The sequence below is a fragment of the Delphinapterus leucas genome, chromosome 2 (assembly GCF_059928025.1).
Source record: "Delphinapterus leucas isolate spDelLeu-1000000601 "Yukka" chromosome 2, BTC_Dleu_Yukka2, whole genome shotgun sequence".
Lineage (NCBI taxonomy): Eukaryota > Metazoa > Chordata > Mammalia > Artiodactyla > Monodontidae > Delphinapterus > Delphinapterus leucas.
The window spans coordinates 117,992,667-118,013,567 of NC_143130.1; the positions used below are offsets into that span (position 1 = coordinate 117,992,667).

The window sequence follows — 20,901 nt, forward strand, 5'->3', positions numbered from 1 at the left end:
AAAAATTGAGAAGAAATTTCCCAATGTCTAAGCATGAATCTTAAGCAAGTAGATAATAATACTTTACATTAGGTGGTACATTACAGTTTATGAAACCTTTCCCTTTCTTGATGTCTCTTGAGGCATCCAACATTTGCTCTGTATGGGTATCAGCAGTTTTCCTTGTTGAACTCTTCCTCTTAGGGTCCCCCTCCCTTCTCAGCCTTGAATTTTGCATCAAAGAGATTCTACAGGGGCTACAGCCCCAGCAGAGACCAGGTCTGGGGACACGGGGAACTAGATTAGGTGTTAGAACCTCGCCTACCAAAGCTGGGGATTCCAAAGATGTTAACCACCACCACCCCCAGCTGTGATATCAACCCTTCTCCAAGCCTCCCTGTGCCTCTCCCCTTCCCCAGAGTTCACAATTCCCATGTACTAGGATTCTTTTCCTGAAGATGTTTTCTTGTCTTTGCACATATTTCATTGCCTTGTAATCACTTGTTTACGTGTTCGGCCACCCCAGTAGACTGGAAGCCCCTTCCAGGATCTGAGTCCTACTCATCTTTGGATTTCTGGAATCTGGTACATAGTAGGTGATCAATAGATGATAAAGTAATAACTTTAAGGTGCTTTAGTGCTATAAAGAGAACAAAAAGGAAGCTCCCGAAGACTGCAAGGCCTTTCTACATGCCCTTGTGAGGCCAGATCTTAGAACGTCAGAGCCAGTAACAACTCCTCACACCTGTTGTTTAAAACCAGAACTTACTGCCACTTGGTAAAGCGACAGCATTACCAAGCATTGCTGCATGAATTTTGGCCTCTGTGTGGTGGAGGGATCTGAGTGTCAGACATCATGTGTATCAGTTTCCTGTGGCTGCTGTAACAAATTACCACACATTTAGTGGCTGAAAACAGCACAAACTTATTGTCTTACAGTTCTGGAGGTCAGATGTGAGAAATGACTCATGGGGCTAAAAGCAGCACTTCATTGCTTTTGGAGGCTGTAGGAGGAAAATCTGTTTCCTTGCCTTTTCCAGCTTCTAGAGGCTGCCCACATTCCTTGGTTTGTGGCCCCCTGAGAGTACCTCTGCTTCAGTCATCACATCTCTGATTCTCTCTCTCCTGCCTTCCTCTTTCACTGCTAAGGACCACTGAGATCACCACTGGGTAATTTAGGATAATCTCCCATATCAAAAATCATTTACTTAACCACATCCACAAAGTCCCTTTTGCTGGACTTCCCTGGTGGCGCAGTGGTTAAGAATCCGCCTGCCAATGCAGGGGACACGGGATCGAGCCCTGGTCCGGGAAGATCCCACATGCCATGGAGCAGCTAAGCCCATGTGCCACGATGACTGAGCCTGTGCTCCAGAGCCTGTGAGCCACAACTACTGAGCCCGCGTGCTGCAACTACTGAAACCCATGTGCCTAGAGCCCGTGCTCTGCAACAAGAGAAGCCACTGCAATGAGAAGCCTGCACACCACAACGAAGAGTAGCTCCCGCTCACCGCAACCAGAGGAAACCGGTGCACAGCAATGAAGACCGAATGCAGCCAAAAATAAATACATAAATTTATTTTTTTTAAAAAGTCCCTTTTGCTATGTAGGGTAACATATTCACAGGACAGGGACATCTTTGGGGGGCCATTATTCTGCCTACCATACCACATCTGTTTTCTTTAGCAGTTTCACGCCCAAGGAAATGATTAACGGTGGGACAGAAGGACCCTGAACAATCCCGTACTAGAAGGCACACGTCTAAATTCTAATTTTCCATTTGCTGGACTACACGTGGTTGACGGCAACAAAAAACCATTAGGAACTAAGTGAGAGTAACCTCGTAGAGGATGGATCAGCTCTGACACAACAGTGGTGCAATCTCGGGCCATTTCCATTTAGTTAACTGCTCCATGGCTGTTTCCTCAGGTGTAAAATGGGGCTTATGTTACCTCCTCCCTCTCAGGGTTGTGGTGAGGATCAAGTGAGATAATGTACGTAAAGCTCCTTCCAGCACAGGAAAAGGTACCCTGGGGCCATTACCATCAGTGCAGAGTGAAGGGGAGAGCATGATTTTACCAACTCACAGGCAACAGTAATGAAGCAATCCCAAGTCTCACTGGTATTGTTTTGTGAGACTCAGCTAAAGTTTTTGCTCAGGATTTCTTAGAAAATTGGAAAAGTGAATACCCGTAATGCATATTCTCCCACAAAACAGACTAGATGGAGTTTCTGTGGCATGTAAAATTTCAGAATCATTTTTCAAGTCTTAAGTAAAACAGTGAATCTGGAAGACTATGTAGATAAATTCTGTTCAAGCCCCACTCCCTGTCAAGACACATCATACTCAGCTCCCACAGCCACTTCCTGACAAAGACAAGTGTAAACGTAAAGATGCTCATCACTTCCAAATGTACTTTTCTACCCACATACCTGCTTCATCTGACATCTCTTTCCTAGCCCACGCCTGAGCTAAAAGACGGGTCAGGAGGAAAGTCATGCATTTTTCTAAATCCAAGTTTGAACTTAGAACTAGAAAATAAATATTGTGGGAGATGTGTGTTGGAGTCTGATCTCTATGACTCATTCCCTGATCCACAAAACTCACTTTGTGTCTTCCATGTCTCATCCTTAGTTCTTTCTAATTTAGGAAGATGACCTCACAATAAAGGAACTTAGCAGTCTATGTCAAGGGAAGAGGTAGAGGGTAGCAGCAGTGAAATGTAGTAAGTAGTGAAATGTAATTCAAAATGGTCTCAAACTCTACATTTATAAATGCTAGTTTCAATTTATTTACTCACAAACACATTTATCAGATCCACCTATCAGTTGTTTCTGATATTAATTGAATTCGTGATAAGTAGCAACTGGTTACCTAAATTATACAAACCATACAAAAACAGCATCTGAGAAAAGAAACTTGCTAGTAATTTATTTAAGGTGGAGAGCCTTTGTTTAGCTTACTTTATTACAAAAGCTGTGGATTTTTATATCCCAGAAAATCATACAGATGTGAAAAATGTAACATACTAAAACTGTATGTTGACAGACATGAATAAGAGTAGGCAAGAGATCGAAAACCAAATCAAGAATGAGAAGAGCTTATTCATTTCATTCGTTCATTCATTCCTTTATATCATTCACTGAGCATCTCTGCTAGGGTAAAGAATGCAAGGATAAGAATAACATAGTCCCTGCCTCGAAGAAAGTCAGTTCTGTGAGAATACATCAAGGAAGCCAGTATCTATGGGACAATCCCACGCATGCTCCAGTGGGGTATGTACAGGATGCCTTGGGAGCAGAAGGAAGGCCAGCTCAGTTTGGAGCGAGTCGGGTCTTTTTTCTTTTTTTTGGCTGCGTTGGGTTTTCGTTGCTGTGCCAGGGCTTTCTCTAGTTGTGGTGAGCGGGGGCTACTCTTAGTGAGTGTGCGGGCTTCTCATTGCTGTGGCTTCTCTTATTGCGGAGCATGGGCTCTAGGCGTGCAGGCTTCAGTAGTTGTGGCACGTAGGCTCAGTAGTTGTGGCATGCAGGCTCTAGAGCGCGGGCTCAGTAGTTGTGGTGCACGGGCTTAGTTGCTCTGCAGCATGTGGGAATCTTCCTGGACCAGGGCTCGAACCCGTGTCCCCTGCATTGGCAGGCGGATTCTTAACTACTGCACCACCAGGGAAGTCCCACGAGTTGGGTCTTAAGGGATAAGTGGAAGTTAACTAGGCAGATAAGGACAGGACATTCAAAGCAGAGGGAACCAAATGTACAAAGCCTCAGCAGTACCAGTATAAAGCACAAGAAACCCCAAGTCGCTAGCTACGACTGGAGCCTATGAGCTTGGTAGAGAATGAAGATGGAGTGGTAGGAGGTACCAGTTCCTGTGAGCTTTGTATACAATTGTACAGTCAGAATTGTATTCTGCAGGGCATAAGGGAGACTATAAAGACTTTTCAAAGGTGTTTTTTTTGTGTGCGCTCCGGCCCGCCCGTCGGACGCTGCCAAGCTCACGGGCGGGGCGCAGCCTGCGGGTTCGGGAAACTTTGTCACCCTGGTCCCGGAGAAAGCAGCGTCCTGCTTGCTGGGCAGCTCGCAGCGCGGGGACCTGGCCTGCAAGGAGGAACAGGGAGCAGAGGAGTACCTCACAGACCAGAGTGGCTGCTCCAGTAATAAAGAACCCCTTTTGAGGTGTTGTGATGCACGGAGGCACTTGGTGTTCTTCGGGCTGAACGGCAAATTAAAGATAACTTGCGAGAGGTCAAAGCCCAGATTCACAGCTGCATAACTCATCACCGGGAATGCCTTCGAAGCCATGAGGTGTGGCTGTATGAACAGGTAGATCTCATCTATCAGCTTAAAGAGGAGATGTTTCAGCAGGAGGTCCAACAACTCTACTGGTTTCTGGGCCAGTTCAACTGTCTTATTCATCAGCTGGAGTGCACCCAAAACAAAGATCTAGCTAATCACGTCTCCGTGTGCCCGGAGAGACTGGGCAGTTGGACCCTCAAACCTGAAGATTCGACTGTCCTATTCTTTGAAACCGATAATAACTGCCCTGCACCAGGCAACCACCACGTTTGGGTCTCTCAAGACCATTCAAATTCCTGAGCACCTGATGGCCCATGCTAGTTCAACAAATATTGGGCCCTTCCTGGAGAAAAGAGGCTATATCGCATCACCAGAGCAGAAGTCAGCATCCAGCACCACAGCGGTCCCTCTCAGCGAATGGCTCCTTGGAAGCAAACCTGCCAGCGGTTGCCAGGCTCCTTACATGCCCAGTACCAATCTGCAGGACTGGCTCACCCAAAAGCAGACCTTGGAGAATAGTCAGACTTCTGCTAGAGCCTGCAATTGCTTCAATAATGTCTGGGGCAACCTAAAGGGCTTGGAAAACTGGCTCCACAAGAGTCAGCAACAAGAAGTTTCTTTTGCTGGTAAACAAGTTACCAAAAGTGTAACAGCTATTCTACTACCAGTTCTTACTCCAGTGAAATTGAAAAGGTTGGAGATCTAGTGCTTCTTGATCAAGATGAGGTGGAGCTTTCTGATTGGCTAGCGACTCCCCAGGAGCCCTATAAGCTTGAGAAGCCTGGGAATGGCAGCTGTGAAACCAGTGAGACGTTTAAGCTCTTGTTCCAGGTGTTCCAGGAGTCCTATGGTGTGAATGATTGGCTCATCAAGCCTGATTCCTGTACCAATTTTCAGGGTAAACAGCCCAAAGGTGTGGAGATTGAGAACCTGGGCAATCTGAAGTGCCTGAATGACCACTTGGAGGCCCCTTGGGAGTGGATCCCAGCATGATTGGGATCTCAGCATGATTGGCTGAGGATTGGCTTGTCCAGAATCATCAAGGCCCATGTAAAGTAGAGGAGGTCTGCAGAGCCAATGAGCCCTGTACAAGCTTTGCAGAGTGCATGTGTGATGAAAATTTTGAGAAGGAAGCTCTGTGTAAATGGCTTCTGAAGAAAGAAGGAAAGGATAAAAATGGTATGCCTGTGGAACAAAAACCTGAACCTGAGAAACATAAAGATTTCCTGAATATGTGGCTCTGTCCATCCAGAAGAGAGGAAACAGAACAAGCTAAGGCACCAAAGGCAATGGCTTCTTCTAGAATTGCTGATTCCTTCCAAGTCATAAGGAACAGTCCCTTGTCAGAGTAGCTCATTACCCCCTCATGCAAAGAAGGATGTCCCAAGGAAGTGCCTCTTACAGAGGACAGAGCTGGCATACCAAAGCTTACAAGCCACTTGGCCACTTCCTGGTGTCCCTTTAACACAGCTGACTGGGTCTTGCCAGGAAAGAAGATGGGAAATCTTAGCCAGTTATCCTTAGGAGAAGACAAATGGCTACTTCAAAAGAAGACCAAGGAAGTATTACTTAATTCGCTCCTACAGGAGGAACACAACTTTCCCCCAGACTGTTACGGCCTCCCAGCAGTTTGTGATCTCTTTGCCTGTATGCAGCTTAAAGTTGATAAAGAAAAATGGTTGTATTGAGCTCCTCTACAGATGTGAAGGAATGGAGTACTAGAGTCAGACAAATTTTCTGCAGATTATCACAAATCCATGAGCTGAGTGACTGCGGCTTGCCAAATCATTGCATTTCTGGGTCTGATGTAGTTCCTTTTCTGCCTAATTTTGAACTAGTGAAGAGACATAATAAGTCACCAAATTATGAGTTACCGTGTAAAAGAAAAAGGCCGTTTGTTGACGCTGAGGTGATTCAGTTTCTTCTTACAGAAGTATTAATTCGCCCCTACACTAGAAACACAGCATCGTAGTGGGTAGGTCTTTTTCATAAGCCTCCATGGCTCCTTAGTTTGGGTTGTTGTTAGAAGTACATTAAAGCACTGTAGTTTTAAAAATGAAATAGTTCTATAATCAAGGTGTGTTGATGTATTCTAATACTAGTAAACTTACCTAACCTTTTGATTTCCCTTCTTTGAATGCTTCCCTTGTTGTGGGTTTTCTTCCATTAACGGTGAATTCTTCTGTTTAATTAATATAATTTAATATATTTTAATATAATATATTTCACACAAATAATTAACCTTGACAGTATAGTGGTTTTTTTTTTACCAAAACATGTATTAACAATCTTGGCAATTTTTGACATTAATTACAAAAAATTTTAGCTTACATGCCAGATTCTACATTATTTTTCTTTTTTTGAAACAAACTCAGCTATTGCAAGTTTCATCTTAATTCCCTTCTCTAAACGTTATTATTTAAGTATCTAGACAGCTCTTTCAGAAGGGCTCCGTATTGCTTGAGGCCTATATTCAGGGTAATCCTAGCCTCTTTCAAAATATTCTGAAAAACTACAGGCAGAAGAGCCCCAGTGCTGACTAATCAAAAAGCAAAAGGCAAGACATGTTGGAAATGTAGTACTTGAATTATTCACTATCCTAAGTGTTACTGGTGCATCCTGTGTAAATGGAAGCTGAACTGGACACCCGGTGCTTTTAACTAGGCATAAATTAAATGTCCTCTCACTGCAAGCATAGCGTACCTATACCTTATAATGCAGCGGCATTTTAGTGAATAGGCTGTTTTGAACACTGTGCCTTGGGGTGTTTATTGAAGCTTTATGAAAACTATTGATGTTTCCTTAGTATCCTTAAAGTTATGTCCGTGCTTTAAAAAGTTTCTCTGTTGGAGAGAAATGGTATTTATACCATGTTTTAAAATTCTGTAAGATGAGACATCTTAGTTGCTTTGCAGGCTTTTAAACTATTAAGCCACTCAACTTGCCTATATGTTATTGGAAATACTTTAAAAGTTTGTGATGTGGTCATCTAGAAAGCCCTTTTGGGGAAACTTCACAGTCCCAGTGTCATTGCCATACAACTTCCTTAGAATTCTTGAACCACAGCTGAAACGAGCCTATTATTTTTTAGTTCCCCCCCGATACCATTTAGAACTTTAAAACTAAAGGTGGTGGGTAAAAACTTAAGGAGCCTTTCCATTATCTTAGGTTGCAGGAAGCTTTGTAGTTTTTGAGGTTTAACACACTGTGTATCACTAAATTAACATTAATCACTATGCTAATAAGTATGTAAAACACTGTTTTGCATTGATGCATTTTGTACCTCCCTCCATTAAAAGCATAAGAGCCAAAAAAAAAAGTTGTTTTTTTAATAACACCTATGTTGAGATATTGTTCACATACCATAAAATTCATCATTTTAAAGTGCACCATTCAATGTTTTTGAGTATATTCACAGTTGTGCAACCATCACCACAATCTAGTTTTAGAACATTTTAATCACCCCCCAAAAGAAAACCCCATATCCATTAGCAGTCCCTCCACATTCCCATCTCCCCTCAGGCCCTGGCAACCACTAATCTAGATTTTTGTAGATTTTCCTTTTGTGAACATTTCAGACGAATGGAATCATATGTAGTCTTTTGTGGCTGACTTCTTTCACTTAGCAAAATGTTTTCAAGGTTCATCCATGTTGTAGTATATGTCAGTAATTCATTCTTTTTTATGGTCAAATAGTATTCTGTTACATGGATATACCACATTTACTTTATCCATTCCTCAGTTGATGGGCATTTCGGTTGTTTGCACTTTTTGGCTATTGTGAATATTGCTACCATGAACATTTGTGTACAAATTTTTGTGTGAACATATATTTTCATTTCTTTGGGATATACACTGAGGAGTGGAATTACTGGGTCATATGGTAACTTCATTTTTAACCATCTGTCAGACGTTTCTAAAGTGGCCACACCATTTTACAATCTCACCCACAATGTACAAGGGTTCCAATTTCTCTATATCCTTACCAACACTTGCTATTGTTTGTGTTTTTTATTTTAGCCATCCCTGTGAGTGTGAAGTGGTATCTTATTGTGGTTTTGATGTGGATTACCCTAACGGTTAATGCTGAGCATCTTTTCATGTGCTTATCGGCCATTTGTACACCTTCTTTGGAGAAATGTCTATTAATATCCTTAGTCCATTTTTTTCATTTTTGTCTTTTTACTGAGTTGTAAGAGATTTTTAAAATGTATTCTGGATATATCCCTTATTAGACATATGATTTGCAGAAACATTCTCCCATTCTGTGGATTGTGGGCTGTCTTTTCACTTTGCTAATGGTGCCCTTTTTTTTTAATTGAAGTATAGTTGATATAGAATATTATATTTCTTAATGGTGTCCTTTGAAGCTGAAAACTGAAATTTTGATAAAGTCACGTTTATCTAGTTTTTCTTCTGCTGCTTGTACTTTTGGTGTTATAAGAAACCATTGCCTAATCTAGGTTTATAAAGTTTACTTCCATGCTTTTTGTTTTTTCTAAGAATTTTACAGTTCCAGCTTCACAGATAGGTCTATGATCTATTCTGAATTAATTTTTTAGAATGTCAATGTAGGGGTCCAACTTCATTCTTTTGCATGTGGATATCCAGTTGTCTCAGAACCATTTGCTGAAAAGATTATTCTTTCCCTTAAATTTGTTTTTTAAATGCTGTTATAGGGATGCTGGCAATGACATTCTAAAATGCTATCAACTCTCAGATTTGACTGCTTGCTGACGAATTAAATTGACAACAAGAAAGGAATTTCTCTTGTATTTTACAACTAGATTACGGTGTGTCTGAGAATTAATTTCTCAATAAGCATGTCAGGAATGTAGTTTTGTTTTCTAAGTATTGAGTTTCTACTGTACGCCAGAAAATGTGCTTGGCGCTGAGTGTAAAATGAACAAAACAGACACAGTCCCTGCCTTCATGGATCCTGTAGTCTAGTGAGAAATTAACAGGGGGTCCTGATATAGTTTAGGGAAATTGAGGAGGGTTTCTCTGGTTGAAGAGTCCCCCCAAAAAACAACAGCATGAAAAGAAGACTGAGCAAGGAAGGAGCTTGACGTTTGGGGGAAAATAAAAGGCCACTGGAGCTACAATGTTCCAGACAAGGAGAGAGATACAAGATGAGGCTGAATAAGTGGTCAGGGCCGGTGAATGGAGGACCTGTAAATCATTTCCCAAACCGTCCGTGAAGGCTCCCCGGTGTCCCAGCAATCTCTCAGGGGCGCCGAGTTTGCTTTGAATTTTAAGGGAAACATAGCGCCATCTGTCGGACACAAAGGGAACTACTCAATCGTGCTGGTTTACACTTCAATTTCAGATGCCTCTACATTCCATCCGAGGGGTTCTCCGCAGTTGGTGTGATAAAAAGCAAGTCCCTCGGGAAAATCAGTGTGGAGCTGGAAATGAGAGTGATTGTATCCAACCCGATTCCAAGGTTTGAGAACTTAAGCAGTGCCCAGCAGGTGCAAATCTGCTAAGACATAAATATTGTTTGGACCTAATTACTTAATAAACAGAACTGGTAGGTATTTCTTCTGGCCCACGAATGCCCTGAAAAAACTATTATGATATTAAGGCCACCGTGAACGGAGAAAAGTTGGGAGCCTCTACTGTTAAGGATTTTGGGACTTTATTCCAAGTGTTACAGGCAGTTATTAAAAGGTTTGAAACAGGGAGAGTGACATGGAGGCTTTAATTTTTTCTAGTAAAGTGATATTTTAAAAATCTAGACATTTTACCTAAAGTGATTTTGCTTTCAATTACTTGTTCAATTATAAAAATGTCTTAGTTTTAAACTCTAATTAAGGACTCCAATGTTTTCCTCCCTAACAGACACTTTTGCCCCAAGGTGAGAGACCAATCAAGAACCCAAGCAGAGGTGGGCTTCTTTCACTGGCTTAAAATTGTTCCTCCCTCCACAAACTGTCCACAAAAAGGAGAGAAGGGGCAGGACCCACTACTCTGATGGCTCTTGGTTCACTTAATGTTGGAAAGTATGGAACAGAATTTTAAACATAGATTAGGCCTGGAAAGCTGCCTCCTTTTTAAGTTGCTTGAAATTTGTATCCTCTCAAATGGATTTGACAGTTGTAGCAGAGATTGCTGGTCCTATCAGTGTCCACTGGCCCCCTTCTACTTTAGTAAAAGAGCATCAGTCTCCATTTTATTTGGAGTTATGCCCCCCTCCCCACCTAACAGACTGAATTTTCCAGCCTCTTTTGACTAGGAGATGTGGCCATGTGACCAATCAACTGATGATATGTGACCTTCCCAGAAGGCTGCTTAAAAGGAGCTGAGTTAGCTGGAAGGTGTATTCTCTTTGCCCTTCTGCCCTTCCTTCTTTTGGCTTGTGGCACAGACTTGGTGGTTGGAGTACTACCAGCCCTCTTGGACCGTGAGATGACCTTGAGAATGAAAGCCAGATGCTAGGGTGATGGAGCAGAAAGATAGGGGGAGCCTGTGTCTCTGATAACTGTGGAGCTACCATACTAGTCCTGGATAGCCTTCCTCTGGACTTATATATGTTAACCTAAAACAAATAGATATTTCTCCAGCAAAGATGGGTTTATTCAGGATCAGCAAAGAATTGCAGTTCAGGGTCTGCAACCATGGTGAGCCACATGCAGTTCCTCTCAGGGCAAGGGAAGGAGAATGCTTTTTATTTTTATTTATTTATTTTTTGGCCACGTTGCGCAGCTTGCTGGATCTTAGTTTCCCAACTAAGGGATTGAACCCTGGGCCACAGCAGTAAAAGCTCAGAGTCCTAACTATTGGACCATCACGGAACTCCCCGGAGAATGCATTTTATATGAAAGGAAGTGGGCGGACTATAGTAAACAAAGGGTCTTTGGTTTTTCATTGGCTGAGTCCTTGCAGGGAAAGAAAAGTCTTTCTTCTTCCTCTGGGGGCTCTGCTAACCTCGCAGGGCATGAGAGCTCCCCTTTTTGGTCTCCCAACTTTATTTAATAGAGGTTTCTGTTGATTCATTTTTCATATACATATTTGACAGAGAAATTTCTGTCTTATTCAAGCCTCTGTTACTTGGCCTGGACTGTTTTTTGTTTTATGCCACAAAATCGATCCTAATAGTCCTCACGTATGATTACCCAAAATAAGGTCGCAGCCATTGAACCCTTTCCGCAAGGTGGGGATTGCCAGTTTCACAGATGGGTTTTATTCAGTATCAAAGAATATTTTTTTCCTCTGGAAACTATTTCAGCCCCAACTTTATTCTCAATATTTTTGGCCAGTGCCCTCCTTTGTCATTATTTAGGCAGGAGAGAGAGACAGAGAGAGAGGCGGGGTGGGGGGTGGGGGGGTGGGGGGTGGGGGAGTGGGTGTGGGGGGGGAAGGAAATCCTTTCCCATCTTGATATAAAAATATTTTCTTATATATTCTTCAAATAATTTTGAAGTTTTGTTTTTTGCATTTAGGCTTCTAATTGAGTGACTCTGAAGGAACATCATAGAAGAGCACCAGAGAACAGGCTTTTATTGGGCTATCCAAAATGCTCAAGAGGAATGATTGTGTGGTTGGCTGGGTCTTATGACAATCTTTGTCCTTGGAAACCCCTTTCCAAACCAATGAGGACAGTATGCCTTGGCTGTGTAGAAACATACTTTTAGACCCAAATTTGAAAAACCCTATGAAATAGGAATAACCAAAGGAAGTACTTGAAATTATTAAAAGATTTTTAAAACCCTTGGTCTCTTTTTGACCATTTATCCTTTTTCGGCGGTAGCTCAGAATATTTTAAAAAATGTAATGATTGCATTATTTATCTACGTAAGATAATTTTGCTAAAGCCTTCATCTCCAAAGTTTGCCCTTCAAGATTCTGCCCCTGGAATTCCTACCTTCAAACATGCCCATTTAGAGAGACAAAGAGCTCTTGTTATGTTTGGGGTGGGGGGAGTGGAAGATGTTTTTGAATCTACTAGGAAAGAGTTCAAGCTCAGAGTCTTTGATCTGCTGGGATTTCTAACACATGTGAACCCTCAACACACTTTCTCTAATTCTACCAGATGTAGTCAAGTTGTTCAGAGAGAGTCCATCAACTCATAAGTTGCTTTAGTTACAGATCTCTTGCTTTATATTATACAGGATGGATTTCCAGATGTTCTTTTGATTTGTAGTTTGCTCATTTCCCTCCAAGAAATTGTCAAGAAATGGTCTGGACTGGTGGACCCTTTATCTTTGTTTGCCCTAAGAGCTGGCATTGTTAGGGCACTCGGTACGTTAAATACAGTATTTTGCAGACTCTGACACTGTTATTGTTTAGACTTTAGAGAGAAAAAGAGCCGAGTTGAAATGGAAGAAGATTATTAGGAAAGAAGCAGATGGCTTGAAAAAAAATTTTTTTTTTCTTCCTCTGAAATAAAATGAGACTGCCCAGCCTTACTGAGATCCAGGAGATCTCAGGATGAAGTTAAATATGCTGTTGTAATACGACCCAGCACACATCTCTTGGCTTTCTTTCCTGCAAATTCAACAGCCATGCTATTTTACTGAGTATCATTATGTGCCTGGCACTTTATTGGCCCAACTCTTTCCACAGAAAGGCTTAACCGACTCATTACTAACTCTAATGGTAAACTAAGCAGAGAATTCAGTGATAGTCCTTGAAGCAGACATAAAAGTGTTCAGAAGTACATTCTGGTTGTATCTGTTTATCTGTCCTTTCAATTAAGAAGAGATACTTGAGACTTAGGAGACACTCTCATTTCTACCAGTTCTCAACTTTAATAACCCAAAATAAGCACCATTATAAAATGAGATAGAGAACATTGAATACTCGACTGTCTCTGCAGCTTCCATTTTGCCCTGAGAGAGGCAAAAATACTTCATTGATGAGCTTACGTCACTGGCATATTTCTCATCATTTGATCCATAGACTAGCATCAGTGTCCAAGAACTTTGAAAGTGTTAGTCTTTTGCTACCACGATCTTGCAGACTGAATCGTTCTGAATCATATTGCTTTTTTAACCCTTCAAATGGAAATTTGCAAGCTTCGGATGAACATAGAAGAATAACAGAGATGGAATAGTTGAATAAAGTTCAGGAGTAGGGTAGAATCTGAAACAATGAGAAACTGACTGTAGGGGTAGTTCCATCCATTTGTTTATTTACACTGAAAATTCTTCCAGAAAAAAAAAAAAGTTTTAAGTTGCTTAAAAGACACAGGGTTGAGCTATCAGTATATTACATTTTAATTTTCAAAAGGGCACAGGGATGGTAAAACAATAAAGTTTAGCCTTAAGTTTCCTGGTGGTCAAGGCAAAAGGGAAAGTCCTTGAGTTAAATAGTTCTAATTAGCTAATAAGAAGAAGCATAATGTTTGTAAGGAGAAGGTTTTTTTTCTGGGACTAAATTCTAAGAGGAATTCATTTAAATAAAAAAATTAAAAGTTGAATAATATATGTGAGGCGTTTTTGCATGCTTTTTTCTCATTTAATTCTCACAAAAGTACTGTGAAGCATAGTGCGTCATCTTCGTCTTACAGATGAGGAAACTGAGGATCCGAGCAGTTATGTTGACTGGACACAGCCGGGCTTTGAACCCTGATATAGCTGAATTGAAAGCCTACACTATGCACCACACTGCCTCTCAGTGGACACTCATGTATATTGTGTAGTTTTGGACTGTGAGTTCATTTTCAGTGGGGCTTTATCTGTGGCAATATTCTGCAGGCATAGTCCATCCAGAATAGTTTTACATTTGTTTCTGTTAGGCACTTCAGGTATGACTAGTCCCCAAGGGCTTCTTTTTCTAGGATCTTGAGGTGAGACCTTAGATTATTAACTTGAGACTTTTCCTCTTTTCTAATGGATGCATTTAGTGCTATAAATTTCCCTCTTAGATCTGCTTTAGCTGTGTCCTACAGATCTTGATATGTCGTTTATTTCATTTTCATTCTGTACAATTTTTTTTTTTTACTTCTCTTGATACTTCCTTTTTAAAATCTTTCTTTCTTTCTTTCTTTTCTAGATTTATTAATTTATTTTTGGCCATGTTGCGGCACATGGGATCTTTGTTGAGGCATGCGGGATCTTTCATTGTGGCGCACGGGCTTCTCTCTAGTTGTGGCATGAGAGTTTTCTCTAGTTGTGGCACGCAGGCTCCAGGGCACGTGGGCTCTGTAGCTGTGGTGCATGGGTTCCAGAGCGAATGGGCTCTGTAGTTTGCAGCACTCAGGCTCTCTAGTTGAGGTGTGCAAGCTCAGTAGTTGTGGCATGTGGGCTTAGGTGCCCCACAGCATGTGGGATCTTAGTTCCCTGACCAGGGATCAAACCTGCGTCCCCTGCATTGCAAGGCGGATTCTTTACCACTGGACCACCAGGGAAGCCACTTGATACTTTCTTTTTGAAGTATCTTCTTTAGTTTCCAAGTGTTTGGAGATGTTGTTATGTTTGCATTGTTGATTTCTAGTTTGATCCCATAGTGGTCACAGAACACACTCTGTATGATTTCAGTTCTTTTAAATTTGCTGAGGTTTGTTTTATGGGCCAGGATATGGTCTATCTTCCTATATGTTCTGTGGTTATATTAAGAGAATGTATATTCCACTGTTGTTGGGTGGAGTGCTCTATGAATGTTGATTAGATCCTATTGGTTGATGATGTTGTTTAGTTCTATATCCTTGAAGATTTTCTTCCTAGTTGGTCTAATTTTTTTAAAATAAATTTATTTATTTATTTATGGCTGCATTGGGTCTTTGTTGTGGTGTGTGGGCTTCTCAATGCGGTGGCTTCCCTTGTTGCGGAGTGTGGGCTCTAGGCATGCGGGCTTCAGTAGTTGTGGCTTGCAAGCTGTAGAGCACAGGCTCAGTAGTTGTGGTGTACAGGCTTAGTTGCTCTGCAACATGTGGGATCTTTCTGGACCAGGGCTCGAACCCGTGTCCCCTGCATTGGCTCGAACCCGTGTCCCCTGGATTCTTAACCACTGTGCCACCAGGGAAGTCCTGTTCTACTAATTGTTGAGAGAGGGATGTTGAAGTCTCCACTTTTAACTGTAGATTTGTCTCTCTTTCCGGTTCTATTAGTTTTTGTTCCACATGTTTTGCAGCCCTAAATGCATACACATTTAGAATTACCATTCTTGGTGAATTGATCTTTTTATTATCATATAATGGCCCTCTCTGTCTTTGGTAATCTTCATTGCTCTTAAGTCTACTTTATCTGATATTAAAACAGCCACTCCTGGTTCTCTCTTTTTTTTTTTTTTTTTAACTTATTTATTTATTTTGGCTGCACTGGGTCTCATTTGCGGCATGCACGATCTTTAGTTGCGGTATGCGGACTTCTTAGTTGAGGCATGCAGACTCTTAGTTGCGGCATGCCTGTGGGATCTAGTTCCCCGACCAGAGATCAAAGCTGGGCCCCCTGCATTAGGAGTGTGGAGTCTTACCCACTGGACCACCAGGGAAGTCCCACTCCTGGTTTTCTTTTATCAATGTTTGCATGCTATATCTTTTTCCACCCTTTTAACTTTCAAGCTACCTATACAGTTAAATTTGAAGTGAGTTTCTCATAGACAGCATATAGTTAGGTCATGTTTCTTAATCCATTTTGCCAATCTCTTTTTTATTAATAGTCTATTTGAGCACTTTTAGGTTTACAGAAAAATAGAGCAGGGAGTACAATGTTCTCATATAGTTCCTAACCTCAGTTTTCTGTGTTAGTATTATGTTCCATTAGTGTGGTATATTTGTTATAATTGGTAAGTCAATATTGATACACTATTATTAACTGAAGTCCAGAGTTTACATTAGGATTCACTCTTTGTGTTGTGTGTTGTATGTTGTATGGGTTTTAACAAATCTATAATGACATGTAGCCACCATTATAGTATCATACAGATTAGTTTCGCTGCCCCTTCAACCTCCTGTGCTCCACCTATTCATCCCACCCTTCTCCCTAACCTCTGGCAACCCCTGATCCTTCTACTATCTCAGCAGGTTTGCCTTTTCCAGAATGTCATATAGTTGGAATCATACAGTACGTAACTTTTTCAGATTGGCTTCTTTCACTTAGTAATATGCATTTAAGGTTCTTCCGTGTCTTTTGACGCTTTGATAGCTCATTTCTTCTTAGCATTGAATAATATTCCATTTGTCTATTTGTACCACGGTTTATTTATCCATTCACCTACTGAAGGACATCTTGGTTGCATCCAGGTTTTGCAATTATGAATAAAGCTGCTTATAAACATTCGTATACAGGTCTTTGTGTGGACATAAGTTTTAAGTTTTCAATTTCTCTGGGTAAATAACAAGGAGTGTAGTTGCTGGATATGTTTTGTAGGAAACTGCCAAACTTTCTTCCAAGGTGGCTGTACCATTTTGCATTCCCACCAGCAATGAACGAGAGTTGCTGCTACTCCATATCCTCCCCAGCATTTGGTGTTGTCCTTGCTCTAGACTGTGGCCATTCTAATAGGTCTATAGTGGTGTCTCGTTGTTCAATATGCATTTCCCTGGTATATGATGTGGGGCATCTCTTTATATGCTCATCTACCATCTATATATCTTCTTTGTTGTCTTAAGGTCTTTAGTCCATCTTTAAATTGGGTTGTTCATTTTCCTATTGTTTTGTTTTAAAGAGTTCTTTGTATACTTTGGATAATAGTTCTCCAAAAATGTCCATGTCCTAATCCCTGGAATCCCTGTGAATATGTTACTTACATGGCAAAAGAGACTTAAAAATGTGATTAGTCTAAGGACTTTGAATGGGGGAATTATCCTAAATTGTCTGGGTGGGTGTAATCTAATTACATGGGTCCTTAAAATCCGAGAACCTTTGCTGGCAGTGGTCAAGGAAGATGTGACAATGAAGAAAGACACAGAGAAATGTAATGTTGGTAGCTTTGAAGACGGGGCCATGAGCCAAGGAATGTGGGTGACCTCATGCAAACAGAGCCTTCAGAGCCTCCAGAAAGGAAAGCAGCCCTTTGGAAACTTTATTTTAGCCCAGTGAGACTCCTGTCAGACTTCTAGAACTAAATTTGCATTGTCTAAGCTGCTAAATTGGTGGTAATTTGTTACAATATCAGTAGAAATCTAGTACACTGAAACTTTCTATTTTTCCATCTGTTTCAAGTGTGTTTATAATTACTTATGAAGCATTTTTATCATGACTGCTTTAAAATCTCCGTCAAATAATTCTAACAGGTTACCTTGGTGTTGCCATTTTTTTTTTTTCTCCTTCAGTTTGAGCTCTTCCTGGCTCTTGGTATGAATACTTTTTGATTGCATCATGGACACTTTTGCATTATGAGACTCTGGATCTTATTTAAACCGTTCGTCAGGAGCTGGCTTTCTCTGACCCCACTGACAGGAGAAGCTGGGGCTGAACCTTGTGACTGCCAGATGCAGGCAGAAGTCAGTTTTCCACTCAGCTTGTGTTGACACCAGAAAGGGGGTGCTCCTCATTAGTGCTGCGTGAGGTCTGCCCCCTCACCTGGTCTCCACTGACACTGTGTGGGGAGAGAGGGATACCTCATCACTGGCTGGTAGGGATGAACGTCCAGGATCTCTACTTGGTCTTCTGCGACACCACTTCAGTGGGCAGTATTGGGCACTTCATTTTATCCTTCTGAGGGTGGAGGTCTAGGCTCCCCACTTTGTCTTTGCTGGTGTGGTTGGGGTTAAGGCCAGTTTCTTCTGCAGCTGGAATAGAGTGGTTATTGTTTGCGTGCTTTGTCTTGTTAGGTTGCTCTTTCCTGATCCTTTGGCTAGAGAAGGATTTGGTTGAGGCTGGCTTTTTTGTTCACGCCATCTGGAATTTCCGATTGCTGGCTTCTTCCGCACTGTCTGGATACACTCATGAGTCAAAAAGGAAACCCAGGGGACTTGCCTGGTGGTGCAGTGGTTCAGAATCCGCCTGCCAATGCAGGGGACACGGGTTCGAGCCCTGGTCTGGGAAGATCCCACATGCCGTGGAGCAACTAAGCCCGTGCGCCGCAAGTACTGGGCCTGCGCTCTAGAGTCCGCGAGCCACAACTGCTGAAGCCTGCGTGCCACGACTAATGAAGCCTGTGCACCTAGAGCCTGTGTTCTAAACAAGAGAAGCCACCGCAATGAGAAGCCCACGCACCGCAACGAAGAGTAGCCCCTGCTCACCTCCACTAGGGAAAGCCCGTGCGCAGCAATGAAGACCCAACGCAGCCAAAAAATAAATGAATAAATAAATTAAAAATAAATAAATTCTAAAAAAACATAATAACATTTGTGTAAAAAAAAAAAAAAAACCCATGAAACTCATCACTGTGTTTTTCCTCAAATCCCAAGGTCCCTAGTCAGTCTGCTTTCATCTCCACCTTTCAGTCTTAAGTTTGCTTTATATATAACGTCCAGGGTTTTTAGTTCTACTGAGAGGGAGGATTGGGGGAAAGGATGCCAACTTTATCATCCCGGAAGTGTAATAAGTCTGCCTAAAAGATCACTTTCTACATTTTTTAAAAAAGTTTTTAATTTTTTGGCCGCACGGCCTGTGGGATCTTAGTTCCCCAACCAGGGATGGAACCTGAGCCCCCTGCAATGGAAGCACGGAGTCTTAACCACTGGACCACCAGGGAAGTTCCTAAAGATCACTTTTTCAGGTTGGCTTTTCTTCTTATAGGTTTTTGGACCACATATTGGCAGATTTTTTTCCAGTTCACGTTTTTAATAAAGGTGTAATCCTATGAGGGTTCTGGCTTTATATGCATTTTCAGTCCAGCTCTGATTTGAATGAGCCCCAGGGATTATCTGCATGTAAGTTTTATAACCCAAGCCCCTAGCCCATCAACTCTCCTTGAGCTGCTGCCCATTCACCCCAGTGCAGCTACAGCTTCAGCTCATGTCACTGCCAGAATGTTTTTTCAACCACTCTCTTGTGAACTCAGGTATGAATTTAAACAGATGCTTGCTGTGTTTTAGTTAGTATTTCTGGGTATTTAAAAAATTTATTGTAAAATATACACAACATAAAACTTTCCATTTTAACCATTTCTAAATATACAATTCAGCGGCATTAAGTCATACTATCATGCAACCATCACGACTATCCATTTGTAGAACTTTTCATCATCCAAACAGAAACTCTGTTCTGGTTCTGGGTGTTTTGAACAAGTTTTTAGGTTATCTGTTTCCTCCTGGTGAAGTGGTAGTCAAAAGACATTTCAGGTGGAAGATGCAGCAAGTGAAAAGGATGGAGCTTAGAAGAGTCCTAATACCTGAGAGACAATGGAGTCCAGTTTGACAGGAACCAATACATAGATGGTGTGGTGGGAAGTGATAGATGAGGCTGACAGAATGGTGACAGATTGTGCAGGCCAAGCTAATCCCACTGCAGGTAATGGGGAAAGGAAATTTGTAAATAAGAAATTGAGTTGCTTAGTGTTGTTATTTAGGAAGATTGCTCTAGTAATAGGGAGATCTTGCAGACATAACAGTCCTGTTAGGGGAACCACTGACAGAAACCACCCTCCCTGGCCAGGCACGATAGTAACCACTCGCACGAGTTATCTTACAACAGGAGGTCCTGGTAAGGAACGTGGAACTAACAAGCGACCACCAACCGGAAGAATTCAGGAAAGGTCAAAAGGAGAGAGGGGACTCCAGTCTATATGTCCTATCAACCTCCCAGAATCCTTCTCGCTGGAATCCATCTTGGCTGAGCGATGCACACCACCAGGAAGGACCCCGAGTCAGAGTGACTGGCCAGAGACAACCCGGAAACTAACCCCATTACCGTAAAACCTGAGACTGCGAGCCACGTGGCAGAGCAGTCCTCCTGGGTTCCCTTACCCTGGTGCTCTTTCCCCCGCGGCGCTGTTTCCCAATAAAGTCTCTTGCTTTGTCAGCACGTGTGTCTCCTTGGACAATTCATTTCCAAGTGTTACACAAGAGCCCACTCTAGGGCCCTGAAAGGGGTCCCCATTCCTGCAACACTCCTACACTTCCTATTATCCAATGTATGAAAAGTTTGTTGATATATTTTTAGTTTTCTAGTTGTTTACAGCAGGATGTCAAATCCTGCACCAATTCCTCCTCCATGGGTGGAAGCAGAGGACCAGCACAGAGTAGCTGCTAGGTTTCACTGTGGGACTGTATGCGATTGCTCAGGGACCACACATATAGAGCTAGATTAAAAGACAACCAAGGATGAGAGTACAGGTCAATCTCGACTTTTAAGGAGTGGAGGACTTTTTAAGAGCAAGGACCAGTGAAAGCAATTAGGAGTTCTTCCTATTTGTCAAACACCTTTGTTTAAATTATCTCTATGTATTATATTCATTCCAGATCAGGGATCAGCAAACTACAGCCTGCAGGCCAAATCTGGCCCACCACTTTTTTTTTTTTCTGGTACGCGGACCTCTCACTGCTGTGGCCTCTCCCAGCGGCCATGGCTTACGGGCCCAGCTGCTCCGCGACATGTGGGATCCTCCCGGACCGGGGCACGGACCCGTGTCCCCTGCATCGGCAGGCGGACTCCCAACCACTGCGCCACCGGGGAAGCCCCCACCACTTGTTTTTGCAAATAAAGTTTTACTGTAATACAGCCGCACATTAATTTATGTATATCTCTGGCTACTTCTGTGCTACAATGGCAGAGTTGAATAGTTATGTCACAGGTA

The 20,901-nt window shown here is 42.0% G+C and overlaps 1 pseudogene; it reads left to right on the plus strand.

Annotated features, from left to right (window-relative positions):
- Window positions 1–2,048: 2,048 nt before the first annotated feature.
- Window positions 2,049–6,733, plus strand: LOC111173254 (nuclear receptor coactivator 4 pseudogene; annotated as a pseudogene).
- The last annotated feature ends 14,168 nt before the right edge of the window (window positions 6,734–20,901 follow it).